At 35.0% G+C, this 14544-nt stretch overlaps 8 non-coding genes across 8 annotated transcripts; all 8 read right to left on the minus strand.

Moving 5' to 3' along the window:
• Positions 1–3322: 3322 nt before the first annotated feature.
• On the minus strand, positions 3323–3396 carry TRNAT-UGU (transfer RNA threonine (anticodon UGU)). Its single transcript has one exon. It is a non-coding gene; the product is annotated as a tRNA-Thr (tRNA).
• Positions 3397–4308: 912 nt separating this feature from the next.
• On the minus strand, positions 4309–4382 carry TRNAT-UGU (transfer RNA threonine (anticodon UGU)). Its single transcript has one exon. It is a non-coding gene; the product is annotated as a tRNA-Thr (tRNA).
• A 3496-nt stretch (positions 4383–7878) lies between these two features.
• On the minus strand, positions 7879–7952 carry TRNAT-UGU (transfer RNA threonine (anticodon UGU)). Its single transcript has one exon. It is a non-coding gene; the product is annotated as a tRNA-Thr (tRNA).
• Positions 7953–9049: 1097 nt separating this feature from the next.
• Positions 9050–9123, minus strand: TRNAT-UGU (transfer RNA threonine (anticodon UGU)). The gene has a single exon. It is a non-coding gene; the product is annotated as a tRNA-Thr (tRNA).
• A 912-nt stretch (positions 9124–10035) lies between these two features.
• Positions 10036–10109, minus strand: TRNAT-UGU (transfer RNA threonine (anticodon UGU)). The gene has a single exon. It is a non-coding gene; the product is annotated as a tRNA-Thr (tRNA).
• Positions 10110–11205: 1096 nt separating this feature from the next.
• Positions 11206–11279, minus strand: TRNAT-UGU (transfer RNA threonine (anticodon UGU)). Its single transcript has one exon. It is a non-coding gene; the product is annotated as a tRNA-Thr (tRNA).
• Positions 11280–12376: 1097 nt separating this feature from the next.
• On the minus strand, positions 12377–12450 carry TRNAT-UGU (transfer RNA threonine (anticodon UGU)). Its single transcript has one exon. It is a non-coding gene; the product is annotated as a tRNA-Thr (tRNA).
• A 1097-nt stretch (positions 12451–13547) lies between these two features.
• TRNAT-UGU (transfer RNA threonine (anticodon UGU)) lies at positions 13548–13621 on the minus strand. Its single transcript has one exon. It is a non-coding gene; the product is annotated as a tRNA-Thr (tRNA).
• Between the last annotated feature and the right edge of the window lie 923 nt (positions 13622–14544).

A 14544-nucleotide genomic window follows, 5' to 3' on the forward strand; every position in this document is an offset into this window, starting at 1 on the left:
ATTTTTTTTTTACTCAAATTCCACTGGTTTTAATTTGTAATGCTTGAAGCCATCCTATATTCTCTAAAGAAACTTATTTCATCTAATTCCTTTTAGAGCATTTCAAAAGCAGAAAGTTTTTTTCTCTCAAATACACTTTATTAGTGCTTTGGGAAAGACACGTTTGATGTCAAACAGAAGTGAAAGTCTTCTTTTTCGGCTAACAGCCCCAAACTGACATGAAGAAAGGAAAGCACTGCTGACATTCGAAATCAAGATTTTCTGTTTACTAAACAGGCTCTTTGACCAACTTGTCTACATCACAAAAAGATGTGATATATTGGAAAGACTGCTTAGAGAGTCAGGTGCGGAAAGTGGAGGAATTTCAAAATAAAATCCATTGGTTAAGTTGTCAAGCTTGAAGCAATCTTACTTCCTTTTCAGCATTTAGATGAGATTCTTAATCTCACAATTGCACTATCAGTAGGGCTGGAACAATGGCAAATTTGAATTTGCACACAGGTAAAAGACCTGCTTTAAGATAGTAAGCTTATTCTTGAGAAGATGAAAAAAAGGTACTGCTGAGAGTTGAACTCAGGATCTCCTGTTTACAAGACAGGCACTTTAACCAACTAAGCCACAGAACCACATGTTCTGTTGGTGAATATTTATTATTCTGCTTTTTCCGAAAACTGCTATGAAAATTTGTAGCATCTAATGTGTAATTCCACTGGTTTTAATTTGTAATGCTTGAGCCCATCCTATATTCTCTAAAGAAAGTTATTTCATCTGATTCCTTTTAGAGCATTTCAAAAGCAAAATTTTTTTTTTTACTCAAATTCCACTGGTTTTAATTTGTAATGCTTGAAGCCATCCTATATTCTCTAAAGAAACTTATTTCATCTAATTCCTTTTAGAGCATTTCAAAAGCAGAAAGTTTTTTTCTCTCAATTACACTTTATTAGTGCTTTGGGAAAGACATGTTTGATGTCAAACAGAAGTGAAAGTCTTCTTTTTCGGCTAACAGCCCCAAACTGACATGAAGAAAGGAAAGCACTGCTGACATTCAAAATCAAGATTTTCTGTTTACTAAACAGGCTCTTTGACCAACTTGTCTACATCACAAAAAGATGTGATATATTGGAAAGACTGCTTAGAGAGTCAGGTGCGGAAAGTGGAGGAATTTCAAAATAAAATCCATTGGTTAAGTTGTCAAGCTTGAAGCAATCTTACTTCCTTTTCAGCATTTAGATGAGATTCTTAATCTCACAATTGCACTATCAGTAGGGCTGGAACAATGGCAAATTTGAATTTGCACACAGGTAAAAGACATGCTTTAAGATAGGAAGCTTATTCTTGAGAAGATGAAAACAAGGTACTGCTGAGAGTTGAACTCAGGATCTCCAGTTTACAAGACAGGCGCTTTAACCAACTAAGCCACAGCACCACATGTTCCATAGGTGAATATTTATTATTCTGCTGTTTCCGAAAACTGCTATGAAAATTTGTAGCATCTAATGTGTAATTCCACTGGTTTTAATTTGTAATGCTTGAGCCCATCCTATATTCTCTAAAGAAAGTTATTTCATCTGATTCCTTTTAGAGCATTTCAAAAGCAAAATTTTTTTTTTACTCAAATTCCACTGGTTTTAATTTGTAATGCTTGAAGCCATCCTATATTCTCTAAAGAAACTTATTTCATCTAATGCCTTTTAGAGCATTTCAAAAGCAGAAAGTTTTTTTCTCTCAAATACACTTTATTAGTGCTTTGGGAAAGACATGTTTGATGTCAAACAGAAGTGAAAGTCTTCTTTTTCGGCTAACAGCCCCAAACTGACATGAAGAAAGGAAAGCACTGCTGACATTCGAAATCAAGATTTTCTGTTTACTAAACAGGCTCTTTGACCAACTTGTCTACATCACAAAAAGATGTGATATATTGGAAAGACTGCTTAGAGAGTCAGGTGCGGAAAGTGGAGGAATTTCAAAATAAAATCCATTGGTTAAGTTGTCAAGCTTGAAGCAATCTTACTTCCTTTTCAGCATTTAGATGAGATTCTTAATCTCACAATTGCACTATCAGTAGGGCTGGAACAATGGCAAATTTGAATTTGCACACAGGTAAAAGACCTGCTTTAAGATAGTAAGCTTATTCTTGAGAAGATGAAAAAAAGGTACAGCTGAGAGTTGAACTCAGGATCTCCTGTTTACAAGACAGGAACTTTAACCAACTAAGCCACAGAACCACATGTTCTGTTGGTGAATATTTATTATTCTGCTTTTTCCGAAAACTGCTATGAAAATTTGTAGCATCTAATGTGTAATTCCACTGGTTTTAATTTGTAATGCTTGAGCCCATCCTATATTCTCTAAAGAAAGTTATTTCATCTGATTCCTTTTAGAGCATTTCAAAAGCAAAAATTTTTTTTTTACTCAAATTCCACTGGTTTTAATTTGTAATGCTTGAAGCCATCCTATATTCTCTAAAGAAACTTATTTCATCTAATTCCTTTTAGAGCATTTCAAAAGCAGAAAGTTTTTTTTCTCTCAATTACACTTTATTAGTGCTTTGGGAAAGACATGTTTGATGTCAAACAAAAGTGAAAGTCCTCTTTTTCGGCTAACAGCCCCAAACTGACATGAAGAAAGGAAAGCACTGCTGACATTCAAAATCAAGATTTTCTGTTTACTAAACAGGCTCTTTGACCAACTTGTCTACATCACAAAAAGATGTGATATATTGGAAAGACTGCTTAGAGAGTCAGGTGCGGAAAGTGGAGGCATTTCAAAATAAAATCCATTGGTTAAGTTGTCAAGCTTGAAGCAATCTTACTTCCTTTTCAGCATTTAGATGAGATTCTTAATCTCACAATTGCACTATCAGTAGGGCTGGAACAATGGCAAATTTGAGTTTGCACACAGGTAAAACACACCTGCTTTAAGATAGGAAGCTTATTCTTGAGAAGATGTAGCATCTTGGTTAAGTTGGTTAAGTTGTCAAGCTTGAAGCAATCTTACTTCCTTTTCAGCATTTAGATGAGATTCTTAATCTCACAATTGCACTATCAGTAGGGCTGGAACAATGGCAAATTTGAGTTTGCACACAGGTAAAACACACCTGCTTTAAGATAGGAAGCTTATTCTTGAGAAGATGTAGCATCTTGGTTAAGTTGGTTAAGTTGTCAAGCTTGAAGCAATCTTACTTCCTTTTCAGCATTTAGATGAGATTCTTAATCTCACAATTGCACTATCAGTAGGGCTGGAACAATGGCAAATTTGAATTTGCACACAGGTAAAAGACCTGCTTTAAGATTGGAAGCTTATTCTTGAGAAGATGAAAACAAGGTACTGCTGAGAGTTGAACTCAGGATCTCCTGTTTACAAGACAGGCACTTTAACCAACTAAGCCACAGCACCCCAATTTTCATGTGTGAATATTTATTATTCTGCTTTTACTGAAAACTGCTATGAAAATTTGTAGCATCTAATGTGTAATTCCACTGGTTTTAATTTGTAATGCTTGAGCCCATCCTATATTCTCTAAAGAAAGTTATTTCATCTGATTCCTTTTAGAGCATTTCAAAAGCAAAATTTTTTTTTTTACTCAAATTCCACTGGTTTTAATTTGTAATGCTTGAAGCCATCCTATATTCTCTAAAGAAACTTATTTCATCTAATTCCTTTTAGAGCATTTCAAAAGCAGAAAGTTTTTTTTCTCTCAATTACACTTTATTAGTGCTTTGGGAAAGACATGTTTGATGTCAAACAAAAGTGAAAGTCCTCTTTTTCGGCTAACAGCCCCAAACTGACATGAAGAAAGGAAAGCACTGCTGACATTCGAAATCAAGATTTTCTGTTTACTAAACAGGCTCTTTGACCAACTTGTCTACATCACAAAAAGATGTGATATATTGGAAAGACTGCTTAGAGAGTCAGGTGCGGAAAGTGGAGGCATTTCAAAATAAAATCCATTGGTTAAGTTGTCAAGCTTGAAGCAATCTTACTTCCTTTTCAGCATTTAGATGAGATTCTTAATCTCACAATTGCACTATCAGTAGGGCTGGAACAATGGCAAATTTGAGTTTGCACACAGGTAAAACACACCTGCTTTAAGATAGGAAGCTTATTCTTGAAAAGATGTAGCATCTTGGTTAAGTTGGTTAAGTTGTCAAGCTTGAAGCAATCTTACTTCCTTTTCAGCATTTAGATGAGATTCTTAATCTCACAATTGCACTATCAGTAGGGCTGGAACAATGGCAAATTTGAATTTGCACACAGGTAAAAGACCTGCTTTAAGATAGGAAGCTTATTCTTGAGAAGATGAAAACAAGGTACTGCTGAGAGTTGAACTCAGGATCTCCTGTTTACAAGACAGGCACTTTAACCAACTAAGCCACAGCACCCCAATTTTCATGTGTGAATATTTATTATTCTGCTTTTTCTGAAAACTGCTATGAAAATTTGTAGCATCTAATGTGTAATTCCACTGGTTTTAATTTGTAATGCTTGAGCCCATCCTATATTCTCTAAAGAAAGTTATTTTATCTGATTCCTTTTAGAGCATTTCAAAAGCAAAATTTTTTTTTTTACTCAAATTCCACTGGTTTTAATTTGTAATGCTTGAAGCCATCCTATATTCTCTAAAGAAACTTATTTCATCTAATTCCTTTTAGAGCATTTCAAAAGCAGAAAGTTTTTTTCTCTCAATTACACTTTATTAGTGCTTTGGGAAAGACATGTTTGATGTCAAACAGAAGTGAAAGTCTTCTTTTTCGGCTAACAGCCCCAAACTGACATGAAGAAAGGAAAGCACTGCTGACATTCAAAATCAAGATTTTCTGTTTACTAAACAGGCTCTTTGACCAACTTGTCTACATCACAAAAAGATGTGATATATTGGAAAGACTGCTTAGAGAGTCAGGTGCGGAAAGTGGAGGAATTTCAAAATAAAATCCATTGGTTAAGTTGTCAAGCTTGAAGCAATCTTACTTCCTTTTCAGCATTTAGATGAGATTCTTAATCTCACAATTGCACTATCAGTAGGGCTGGAACAATGGCAAATTTGAATTTGCACACAGGTAAAAGACATGCTTTAAGATAGGAAGCTTATTCTTGAGAAGATGAAAACAAGGTACTGCTGAGAGTTGAACTCAGGATCTCCAGTTTACAAGACAGGCGATTAAACCAACTAAGCCACAGCACCACATGTTCCATAGGTGAATATTTATTATTCTGCTTTTTCCGAAAACTGCTATGAAAATTTGTAGCATCTAATGTGTAATTCCACTGGTTTTAATTTGTAATGCTTGAGCCCATCCTATATTCTCTAAAGAAAGTTATTTCATCTGATTCCTTTTAGAGCATTTCAAAAGCAAAATTTTTTTTTTACTCAAATTCCACTGGTTTTAATTTGTAATGCTTGAAGCCATCCTATATTCTCTAAAGAAACTTATTTCATCTAATTCCTTTTAGAGCATTTCAAAAGCAGAAAGTTTTTTTCTCTCAAATACACTTTATTAGTGCTTTGGGAAAGACATGTTTGATGTCAAACAGAAGTGAAAGTCTTCTTTTTCGGCTAACAGCCCCAAACTGACATGAAGAAAGGAAAGCACTGCTGACATTCGAAATCAAGATTTTCTGTTTACTAAACAGGCTCTTTGACCAACTTGTCTACATCACAAAAAGATGTGATATATTGGAAAGACTGCTTAGAGAGTCAGGTGCGGAAAGTGGAGGAATTTCAAAATAAAATCCATTGGTTAAGTTGTCAAGCTTGAAGCAATCTTACTTCCTTTTCAGCATTTAGATGAGATTCTTAATCTCACAATTGCACTATCAGTAGGGCTGGAACAATGGCAAATTTGAATTTGCACACAGGTAAAAGACCTGCTTTAAGATAGTAAGCTTATTCTTGAGAAGATGAAAAAAAGGTACTGCTGAGAGTTGAACTCAGGATCTCCTGTTTACAAGACAGGCACTTTAACCAACTAAGCCACAAAACCACATGTTCTGTTGGTGAATATTTATTATTCTGCTTTTTCCGAAAACTGCTATGAAAATTTGTAGCATCTAATGTGTAATTCCACTGGTTTTAATTTGTAATGCTTGAGCCCATCCTATATTCTCTAAAGAAAGTTATTTCATCTGATTCCTTTTAGAGCATTTCAAAAGCTAAATTTTTTTTTTTACTCAAATTCCACTGGTTTTAATTTGTAATGCTTGAAGCCATCCTATATTCTCTAAAGAAACTTATTTCATCTAATTCCTTTTAGAGCATTTCAAAAGCAGAAAGTTTTTTTCTCTCAATTACACTTTATTAGTGCTTTGGGAAAGACATGTTTGATGTCAAACAGAAGTGAAAGTCTTCTTTTTCGGCTAACAGCCCCAAACTGACATGAAGAAAGGAAAGCACTGCTGACATTCAAAATCAAGATTTTCTGTTTACTAAACAGGCTCTTTGACCAACTTGTCTACATCACAAAAAGATGTGATATATTGGAAAGACTGCTTAGAGAGTCAGGTGCGGAAAGTGGAGGAATTTCAAAATAAAATCCATTGGTTAAGTTGTCAAGCTTGAAGCAATCTTACTTCCTTTTCAGCATTTAGATGAGATTCTTAATCTCACAATTGCACTATCAGTAGGGCTGGAACAATGGCAAATTTGAATTTGCACACAGGTAAAAGACATGCTTTAAGATAGGAAGCTTATTCTTGAGAAGATGAAAACAAGGTACTGCTGAGAGTTGAACTCAGGATCTCCTGTTTACAAGACAGGCACTTTAACCAACTAAGCCACAGCATCGCAATTTTCATGTGTGAATATTTATTATTCTGCTTTTTCTGAAAACTGCTATGAAAATTTGTAGCATCTAATGTGTAATTCCACTGGTTTTAATTTGTAATGCTTGAGCCCATCCTATATTCTCTAAAGAAAGTTATTTCATCTGATTCCTTTTAGAGCATTTCAAAAGCAAAATTTTTTTTTTTACTCAAATTCCACTGGTTTTAATTTGTAATGCTTGAAGCCATCCTATATTCTCTAAAGAAACTTATTTCATCTAATTCCTTTTAGAGCATTTCAAAAGCAGAAAGTTTTTTTTCTCTCAATTACACTTTATTAGTGCTTTGGGAAAGACATGTTTGATGTCAAACAAAAGTGAAAGTCCTCTTTTTCGGCTAACAGCCCCAAACTGACATGAAGAAAGGAAAGCACTGCTGACATTCGAAATCAAGATTTTCTGTTTACTAAACAGGCTCTTTGACCAACTTGTCTACATCACAAAAAGATGTGATATATTGGAAAGACTGCTTAGAGAGTCAGGTGCGGAAAGTGGAGGCATTTCAAAATAAAATCCATTGGTTAAGTTGTCAAGCTTGAAGCAATCTTACTTCCTTTTCAGCATTTAGATGAGATTCTTAATCTCACAATTGCACTATCAGTAGGGCTGGAACAATGGCAAATTTGAGTTTGCACACAGGTAAAACACACCTGCTTTAAGATAGGAAGCTTATTCTTGAGAAGATGTAGCATCTTGGTTAAGTTGGTTAAGTTGTCAAGCTTGAAGCAATCTTACTTCCTTTTCAGCATTTAGATGAGATTCTTAATCTCACAATTGCACTATCAGTAGGGCTGGAACAATGGCAAATTTGAGTTTGCACACAGGTAAAACACACCTGCTTTAAGATAGGAAGCTTATTCTTGAGAAGATGTAGCATCTTGGTTAAGTTGGTTAAGTTGTCAAGCTTGAAGCAATCTTACTTCCTTTTCAGCATTTAGATGAGATTCTTAATCTCACAATTGCACTATCAGTAGGGCTGGAACAATGGCAAATTTGAATTTGCACACAGGTAAAAGACCTGCTTTAAGATTGGAAGCTTATTCTTGAGAAGATGAAAACAAGGTACTGCTGAGAGTTGAACTCAGGATCTCCTGTTTACAAGACAGGCACTTTAACCAACTAAGCCACAGCACCCCAATTTTCATGTGTGAATATTTATTATTCTGCTTTTTCTGAAAACTGCTATGAAAATTTGTAGCATCTAATGTGTAATTCCACTGGTTTTAATTTGTAATGCTTGAGCCCATCCTATATTCTCTAAAGAAAGTTATTTCATCTGATTCCTTTTAGAGCATTTCAAAAGCAAAATTTTTTTTTTTGCTCAAATTCCACTGGTTTTAATTTGTAATGCTTGAAGCCATCCTATATTCTCTAAAGAAACTTATTTCATCTAATTCCTTTTAGAGCATTTCAAAAGCAGAAAGTTTTTTTTCTCTCAATTACACTTTATTAGTGCTTTGGGAAAGACATGTTTGATGTCAAACAAAAGTGAAAGTCCTCTTTTTCGGCTAACAGCCCCAAACTGACATGAAGAAAGGAAAGCACTGCTGACATTCGAAATCAAGATTTTCTGTTTACTAAACAGGCTCTTTGACCAACTTGTCTACATCACAAAAAGATGTGATATATTGGAAAGACTGCTTAGAGAGTCAGGTGCGGAAAGTGGAGGCATTTCAAAATAAAATCCATTGGTTAAGTTGTCAAGCTTGAAGCAATCTTACTTCCTTTTCAGCATTTAGATGAGATTCTTAATCTCACAATTGCACTATCAGTAGGGCTGGAACAATGGCAAATTTGAGTTTGCACACAGGTAAAACACACCTGCTTTAAGATAGGAAGCTTATTCTTGAGAAGATGTAGCATCTTGGTTAAGTTGGTTAAGTTGTCAAGCTTGAAGCAATCTTACTTCCTTTTCAGCATTTAGATGAGATTCTTAATCTCACAATTGCACTATCAGTAGGGCTGGAACAATGGCAAATTTGAGTTTGCACACAGGTAAAACACACCTGCTTTAAGATAGGAAGCTTATTCTTGAGAAGATGTAGCATCTTGGTTAAGTTGGTTAAGTTGTCAAGCTTGAAGCAATCTTACTTCCTTTTCAGCATTTAGATGAGATTCTTAATCTCACAATTGCACTATCAGTAGGGCTGTAACAATGGCAAATTTGAATTTGCACACAGGTAAAAGACCTGCTTTAAGATAGGAAGCTTATTCTTGAGAAGATGAAAACAAGGTACTGCTGAGAGTTGAACTCAGGATCTCCTGTTTACAAGACAGGCACTTTAACCAACTAAGCCACAGCACCCCAATTTTCATGTGTGAATATTTATTATTCTGCTTTTTCTGAAAACTGATTTGAAAATTTGTAGCATCTAATGTGTAATTCCACTAGTTTTAATTTGTAATGCTTGAGCCCATCCTATATTCTCTAAAGAAAGTTATTTTATCTGATTCCTTTTAGAGCATTTCAAAAGCAAAATTTTTTTTTTTACTCAAATTCCACTTGTTTTAATTTGTAATGCTTGAAGCCATCCTATATTCTCTAAAGAAACTTATTTCATCTAATTCCTTTTAGAGCATTTCAAAAGCAGAAAGTTTTTTTTCTCTCAATTACACTTTATTAGTGCTTTGGGAAAGACATGTTTGATGTCAAACAAAAGTGAAAGTCCTCTTTTTCGGCTAACAGCCCCAAACTGACATGAAGAAAGGAAAGCACTGCTGACATTCGAAATCAAGATTTTCTGTTTACTAAACAGGCTCTTTGACCAACTTGTCTACATCACAAAAAGATGTGATATATTGGAAAGACTGCTTAGAGAGTCAGGTGCGGAAAGTGGAGGCATTTCAAAATAAAATCCATTGGTTAAGTTGTCAAGCTTGAAGCAATCTTACTTCCTTTTCAGCATTTAGATGAGATTCTTAATCTCACAATTGCACTATCAGTAGGGCTGGAACAATGGCAAATTTGAGTTTGCACACAGGTAAAACACACCTGCTTTAAGATAGGAAGCTTATTCTTGAGAAGATGTAGCATCTTGGTTAAGTTGGTTAAGTTGTCAAGCTTGAAGCAATCTTACTTCCTTTTCAGCATTTAGATGAGATTCTTAATCTCACAATTGCACTATCAGTAGGGCTGGAACAATGGCAAATTTGAATTTGCACACAGGTAAAAGACCTGCTTTAAGATAGGAAGCTTATTCTTGAGAAGATGAAAACAAGGTACTGCTGAGAGTTGAACTCAGGATCTCCTGTTTACAAGACAGGCACTTTAACCAACTAAGCCACAGCACCCCAATTTTCATGTGTGAATATTTATTATTCTGCTTTTTCTGAAAACTGCTTTGAAAATTTGTAGCATCTAATGTGTAATTCCACTGGTTTTAATTTGTAATGCTTGAGCCCATCCTATATTCTCTAAAGAAAGTTATTTTATCTGATTCCTTTTAGAGCATTTCAAAAGCAAAATTTTTTTTTTACTCAAATTCCACTGGTTTTAATTTGTAATGCTTGAAGCCATCCTATATTCTCTAAAGAAACTTATTTCATCTAATTCCTTTTAGAGCATTTCAAAAGCAGAAAGTTTTTTTTCTCTCAATTACACTTTATTAGTGCTTTGGGAAAGACATGTTTGATGTCAAACAAAAGTGAAAGTCCTCTTTTTCGGCTAACAGCCCCAAACTGACATGAAGAAAGGAAAGCACTGCTGACATTCGAAATCAAGATTTTCTGTTTACTAAACAGGCTCTTTGACCAACTTGTCTACATCACAAAAAGATGTGATATATTGGAAAGACTGCTTAGAGAGTCAGGTGCGGAAAGTGGAGGCATTTCAAAATAAAATCCATTGGTTAAGTTGTCAAGCTTGAAGCAATCTTACTTCCTTTTCAGCATTTAGATGAGATTCTTAATCTCACAATTGCACTATCAGTAGGGCTGGAACAATGGCAAATTTGAGTTTGCACACAGGTAAAACACACCTGCTTTAAGATAGGAAGCTTATTCTTGAGAAGATGTAGCATCTTGGTTAAGTTGGTTAAGTTGTCAAGCTTGAAGCAATCTTACTTCCTTTTCAGCATTTAGATGAGATTCTTAATCTCACAATTGCACTATCAGTAGGGCTGGAACAATGGCAAATTTGAGTTTGCACACAGGTAAAACACACCTGCTTTAAGATAGGAAGCTTATTCTTGAGAAGATGTAGCATCTTGGTTAAGTTGGTTAAGTTGTCAAGCTTGAAGCAATCTTACTTCCTTTTCAGCATTTAGATGAGATTCTTAATCTCACAATTGCACTATCAGTAGGGCTGGAACAATGGCAAATTTGAATTTGCACACAGGTAAAAGACCTGCTTTAAGATTGGAAGCTTATTCTTGAGAAGATGAAAACAAGGTACTGCTGAGAGTTGAACTCAGGATCTCCTGTTTACAAGACAGGCACTTTAACCAACTAAGCCACAGCACCCCAATTTTCATGTGTGAATATTTATTATTCTGCTTTTTCTGAAAACTGCTATGAAAATTTGTAGCATCTAATGTGTAATTCCACTGGTTTTAATTTGTAATGCTTGAGCCCATCCTATATTCTCTAAAGAAAGTTATTTCATCTGATTCCTTTTAGAGCATTTCAAAAGCAAAATTTTTTTTTTTACTCAAATTCCACTGGTTTTAATTTGTAATGCTTGAAGCCATCCTATATTCTCTAAAGAAACTTATTTCATCTAATTCCTTTTAGAGCATTTCAAAAGCAGAAAGTTTTTTTTCTCTCAATTACACTTTATTAGTGCTTTGGGAAAGACATGTTTGATGTCAAACAAAAGTGAAAGTCCTCTTTTTCGGCTAACAGCCCCAAACTGACATGAAGAAAGGAAAGCACTGCTGACATTCGAAATCAAGATTTTCTGTTTACTAAACAGGCTCTTTGACCAACTTGTCTACATCACAAAAAGATGTGATATATTGGAAAGACTGCTTAGAGAGTCAGGTGCGGAAAGTGGAGGCATTTCAAAATAAAATCCATTGGTTAAGTTGTCAAGCTTGAAGCAATCTTACTTCCTTTTCAGCATTTAGATGAGATTCTTAATCTCACAATTGCACTATCAGTAGGGCTGGAACAATGGCAAATTTGAGTTTGCACACAGGTAAAACACACCTGCTTTAAGATAGGAAGCTTATTCTTGAGAAGATGTAGCATCTTGGTTAAGTTGGTTAAGTTGTCAAGCTTGAAGCAATCTTACTTCCTTTTCAGCATTTAGATGAGATTCTTAATCTCACAATTGCACTATCAGTAGGGCTGGAACAATGGCAAATTTGAGTTTGCACACAGGTAAAACACACCTGCTTTAAGATAGGAAGCTTATTCTTGAGAAGATGTAGCATCTTGGTTAAGTTGGTTAAGTTGTCAAGCTTGAAGCAATCTTACTTCCTTTTCAGCATTTAGATGAGATTCTTAATCTCACAATTGCACTATCAGTAGGGCTGTAACAATGGCAAATTTGAATTTGCACACAGGTAAAAGACCTGCTTTAAGATAGGAAGCTTATTCTTGAGAAGATGAAAACAAGGTACTGCTGAGAGTTGAACTCAGGATCTCCTGTTTACAAGACAGGCACTTTAACCAACTAAGCCACAGCACCCCAATTTTCATGTGTGAATATTTATTATTCTGCTTTTTCTGAAAACTGCTTTGAAAATTTGTAGCATCTAATGTGTAATTCCACTAGTTTTAATTTGTAATGCTTGAGCCCATCCTATATTCTCTAAAGAAAGTTATTTTATCTGATTCCTTTTAGAGCATTTCAAAAGCAAAATTTTTTTTTTTACTCAAATTCCACTTGTTTTAATTTGTAATGCTTGAAGCCATCCTATATTCTCTAAAGAAACTTATTTCATCTAATTCCTTTTAGAGCATTTCAAAAGCAGAAAGTTTTTTTTCTCTCAATTACACTTTATTAGTGCTTTGGGAAAGACATGTTTGATGTCAAACAAAAGTGAAAGTCCTCTTTTTCGGCTAACAGCCCCAAACTGACATGAAGAAAGGAAAGCACTGCTGACATTCGAAATCAAGATTTTCTGTTTACTAAACAGGCTCTTTGACCAACTTGTCTACATCACAAAAAGATGTGATATATTGGAAAGACTGCTTAGAGAGTCAGGTGCGGAAAGTGGAGGCATTTCAAAATAAAATCCATTGGTTAAGTTGTCAAGCTTGAAGCAATCTTACTTCCTTTTCAGCATTTAGATGAGATTCTTAATCTCACAATTGCACTATCAGTAGGGCTGGAACAATGGCAAATTTGAGTTTGCACACAGGTAAAACACACCTGCTTTAAGATAGGAAGCTTATTCTTGAGAAGATGTAGCATCTTGGTTAAGTTGGTTAAGTTGTCAAGCTTGAAGCAATCTTACTTCCTTTTCAGCATTTAGATGAGATTCTTAATCTCACAATTGCACTATCAGTAGGGCTGGAACAATGGCAAATTTGAGTTTGCACACAGGTAAAACACACCTGCTTTAAGATAGGAAGCTTATTCTTGAGAAGATGTAGCATCTTGGTTAAGTTGGTTAAGTTGTCAAGCTTGAAGCAATCTTACTTCCTTTTCAGCATTTAGATGAGATTCTTAATCTCACAATTGCACTATCAGTAGGGCTGGAACAATGGCAAATTTGAATTTGCACACAGGTAAAAGACCTGCTTTAAGATAGGAAGCTTATTCTTGAGAAGATGAAAACAAGGTACTGCTGAGAGTTGAACTCAGGATCTCCTGTTTACAAGACAGGCACTTTAACCAACTAAGCCACAGCACCCCAATTTTCATGTGTGAATATTTATTATTCTGCTTTTTCTGAAAACTGCTTTGAAAATTTGTAGCATCTAATGTGTAATTCCACTGGTTTTAATTTGTAATGCTTGAGCCCATCCTATATTCTCTAAAGAAAGTTATTTTATCTGATTCCTTTTAGAGCATTTCAAAAGCAAAATTTTTTTTTTTACTCAAATTCCACTGGTTTTAATTTGTAATGCTTGAAGCCATCCTATATTCTCTAAAGAAACTTATTTCATCTAATTCCTTTTAGAGCATTTCAAAAGCAGAAAGTTTTTTTTCTCTCAATTACACTTTATTAGTGCTTTGGGAAAGACATGTTTGATGTCAAACAAAAGTGAAAGTCCTCTTTTTCGGCTAACAGCCCCAAACTGACATGAAGAAAGGAAAGCACTGCTGACATTCGAAATCAAGATTTTCTGTTTACTAAACAGGCTCTTTGACCAACTTGTCTACATCACAAAAAGATGTGATATATTGGAAAGACTGCTTAGAGAGTCAGGTGCGGAAAGTGGAGGCATTTCAAAATAAAATCCATTGGTTAAGTTGTCAAGCTTGAAGCAATCTTACTTCCTTTTCAGCATTTAGATGAGATTCTTAATCTCACAATTGCACTATCAGTAGGGCTGGAACAATGGCAAATTTGAGTTTGCACACAGGTAAAACAACTGCTTTAAGATAGGAAGCTTATTCCTGAGAAGACAAAAACAAGGTACTGCTGAGAGTTGAACTCAGGATCTCCTGTTTACAAGACACTCGCTTTAACCAACTAAGCCACAGAACCACATGTTCTGTTGGTGAATATTTATTATTCTGCTTTTTCCGAAAACTGCTATGAAAATTTGTAGCATCTAATGTGTAATTCCACTGGTTTTAATTTGTAATGCTTGAGCCCATCCTATATTC

This window comes from Dendrobates tinctorius, unplaced genomic scaffold (assembly GCF_039654945.1).
Source record: "Dendrobates tinctorius isolate UK_male_01 unplaced genomic scaffold, ASM3965494v1 ptg000254l, whole genome shotgun sequence".
Lineage (NCBI taxonomy): Eukaryota > Metazoa > Chordata > Amphibia > Anura > Dendrobatidae > Dendrobates > Dendrobates tinctorius.